Raw genomic sequence first — 3,584 nt, 5'->3', positions numbered from 1 at the left:
GGAAAGAGGGACAGTGGAAGTGCTCCTTCCTCCCATTTATGGATGCAAGATTGATCCTGTACTTTGCAGCGGTTTATTTGTAACCTGGTCACTTTAGAGTCAGTCCAGCTCCCTGCCCAACTCACACCCGCACCCCCAGTCGGACAGGTCCTCTCTGTCCTTCCTCAGCCCTACACTGTCTTTACCCAAGCCAGCCTGCTCTAAATGGACACGGTCAGTGATCCAAGCAGAAACTGAAACAGTAACAATCGGACAGTGTCAAGAGACTCGGGCAGAGATGCCTCGGAGCGCCCGGCCTCCTCCTCTGCCTTGGCACAGATGTTCTTATTGTCCTGGAAAGAAATACGAAATTCCCTCCCCAAGTGTGGAGGGGGGATGCTCCAGGGCTTAGCCTCCAAGGACAGAGTTGCTAGCCCAGCCCCAGTCTCTCTGCCCCCTAATTATTCAGAATGGGACAGTCACCATCCCTCTTCCCCATCCTAGCCAAGGCTGGTTCCCAAGCCATTTGTCCCCCTCACTAAGGAGATTAAGGGGAGTGGGGCTGGAGCTACATGAGGAGATTACTAAACTGTTCCGATGTTCTCTTTAGGGACCGTTAGCACATCAAAATACATATTTGGAAAATACAATTAACACTGGGAGAAAAACAGTAAACACAGTGTCACTATGCCAGGCTCAACAGTTTTGTTTTGTTTTGTTTTGTTTAAATGCTAATGGCCTCAAATGGGGAGCAGCATCCATCAGTTAAATAAACAAGCCATTAGACTGAGACTAGAAGTGTCAACACATGACTAATCTACTAATTGGGAGAAGGCATCGCTAGTTAGGAGCAAGGCAGCAAAGCACGCTGGAGATTGTGGGGCGGGCTGCTGAAGCACATAGTATGTGGGTTTTGGAGACCCACATACTGAGTTTGAATCCTACCTCTACCAGTTGTTCGCTATGTGGCCTTCAATGAGTCAGGTTGTTTCATTTCTCTGAACTTCTGTTTTCCATTCTGTAAAATGGGGACCAGCACAGTACCTCCATCACGGGGCTGTTGTGGGGATGAACTGAGATAATACAAGTCAAGTTCTGAGCCTGCCACGCTGTAAGTGTTCCACGCCTTTTAGCTATTACTGATAATAATAAAGTACCTAGCACATGGTATACACTCCAAAAATGGCAGCAATGAAGACGAAAAATAAATGACTTTTGGTTGCTAGATATTAGCCATAAAAGGTGAACGTGGACCCCTGGTGTCCCCAGAACCTCCCAAATATAGCTGGCAAAGGGATGCTGTTGGTTGGTTAATTCCAGCTTCTTAAGGCCATCCCTTTAACCCGGGATTAGCTCTAGCCCATAAGGATCACTGCCCTGTTCCAGGGTTGCTGGATTCTAGGGCCTTCTGTCCCGGCACCTGCCTAAGAAGCTTGAGTTGGGCTGGCTCTCCCAGGTGGAGACCAGCCTGGTAGTGGCCTGGGCATCCTTCCCCAGCTAACCAGACCCATCCTATAGAGAGTGTCCTGGGTTGTTCTCAGTTGCGTTCTTCCTGTTGTGTGTGAAGACAGGTGGGGACCACAGTACTGAGAGGGGCCAAAGTGAGGAGGAAAGGGGCAGGGAGGGGCGCACAGGACGCTCAGGAGAAATAACTGTGACCTAGACAAAGTTGTTGGCCTTTGCTTCTTGACCCACCCTCTCCTTTTGAAGCCCGCTCTCTTCCCTGTCACCTGCCAAGGAGGCCTGTCCTCAGCCAAATGGAGTGCCCCTCTTCACTCGCCAGCTCCACTGATACCCCCTCTCCCTTTGTCCCTTCCTGTTTCAAGAGAGTCTTGCTCTCAGTCTGGAAGGTTGGTAAGTACCGGTTTAGAAAATTCTCTCTGCACAGGTAAGGAGTTAAGCTAGTACTGGCCTAACGTGCCACCCCCTCCCCAGGCCTTGTGGTTGCATAGGAGCCTCTTTAACTTGGAAAAAAAAATCCTCAAGGTGCCTAGAAAAGAATGCAAACAGATGGCAGGGGATTTCTGGGCCTTCAACAGGCTGAGGTGGCATGGGCAGGAGAGAACTTTCACCCTTCGTTGTCCGTGATGCTGCTCTGTTTTGCCTCCTTGAAAATTCTGCCTTGTACTCTGGGCCCAGAGCAGGCCCAGCCAACACCCCGCCCCCAGGCACTCACCCTCTCCCCTCCAGTTCTACACCCGGAGTAACCCCACACCCCAGGAACCAGTTCAGTCCTCAAGCTCCATGCTCCTTCATCCACATCTCCCAGCTGAGCTCTGAAATAGGCCCCCTCCTGGCTCTGCCCTTCACTAGCAAAGAACAGATTAACCTGATCAATTCAGCCTTCTCCACAGCTGTTCATTGAGCACTCAGGGGTTAACGTGTTCTCCCTCCGGCCACACCCAACTGGACTGCAGTTCTCAAAGCACACCAGTCAGGTCTGTGCCAGAGTCTATGCAGTTGGCAACTGTTCTCTGAGCCTGGACCACTGTAACCAGGCCCCCAACCCTGTTCTCTGCAAATCAAAGTCTCTTGTTCAAAGGACCAGCTGAACTGCCCCTGCCTCTGGGAAGCTGCCCACAGTGCCCCAGGTGAAGTCATCTTCCCGCCCACCCGCCTGGGTTTACAGCACTCAGTAGTCCCTCTTTGAGGGCCTCCTTGCACATTCTGCCTGGCATAAAAATTAGTTGCTGGCTTGCTGCTCTCCTGTGGGATAGATGTAACCTTTTTGCAGCTGAGGAGGGCTTCTGCTTCACTTTATATTTTGGGTTTCAAACCCACACAAAGGACTAGATAACACAATGCACCCCCATCACCTAGATTCCACAATTATCAAGATTTCGCCACATTTGTTTCTGCTTCATGTTTGTATCCTGCATCCCACACAAACAGTGCCTAGCACTGTCTTGAACAGCTCTTTCAACAGAGGAGCTGAGGCTTGGTGGGAAACGGTGCGAATTCAGGCTTGCACAGCAGGTTCCCAGGGGTGATGTGGGCCTGGGGGAGTCGGTAATTAATATAAAAAGTTGTCCATGATTGAGTATCTATTATGAGCCAGGTGGTTTCCTGTTGATCTCATTTCACCTTCACCTTATTGGGGGAGATACTGTTATCCTGATTTTGCAGATGAGAAAATGAGACTCAGAGAGGTGAAGGGACTTACCTAGGTCCCCCGGATGGACAGTGGCAGAGCTGAGATTCAAATCTAAGTCCTGTGCTCTTCTGCTATGCTGCGCAGCCTGCCTCAAAGAGTGCCAAGCAGGCTGCCACCTGGCTCTGCTTCAGTTTGACAAAATGCAAGACACGCTTTGTGTGTGTCCTTGCACTGTAGCGTGCATACACACGTGCACGCACACACGCATGCACCCCCACGCAGCAACCTGCATGTTCACAGTAGGATTGTAAAATAATTACACTGATCTTTGTGGGGTCAGTATTCTTATTTTATAAATCACCCCTTAGCCCTGTAAGCATGGAAGGAAGAGGGGGTGCAAGGGGTCAGAGGGCTGAGCGCTGTGTGTGTCCCACAGGCTGAGGAAATTTTGGAAGCCTCCCCCACATCGCCTGGGGCCAGTGTTCCCAAAAGGGAAACAAAGTCTCTTTCC

Source organism: Lipotes vexillifer, unplaced genomic scaffold (genome assembly GCF_000442215.2).
Source record: "Lipotes vexillifer unplaced genomic scaffold, Lipotes_vexillifer_v1.1 scaffold215, whole genome shotgun sequence".
Lineage (NCBI taxonomy): Eukaryota > Metazoa > Chordata > Mammalia > Artiodactyla > Lipotidae > Lipotes > Lipotes vexillifer.
This window is presented reverse-complemented; position numbering follows the sequence as displayed.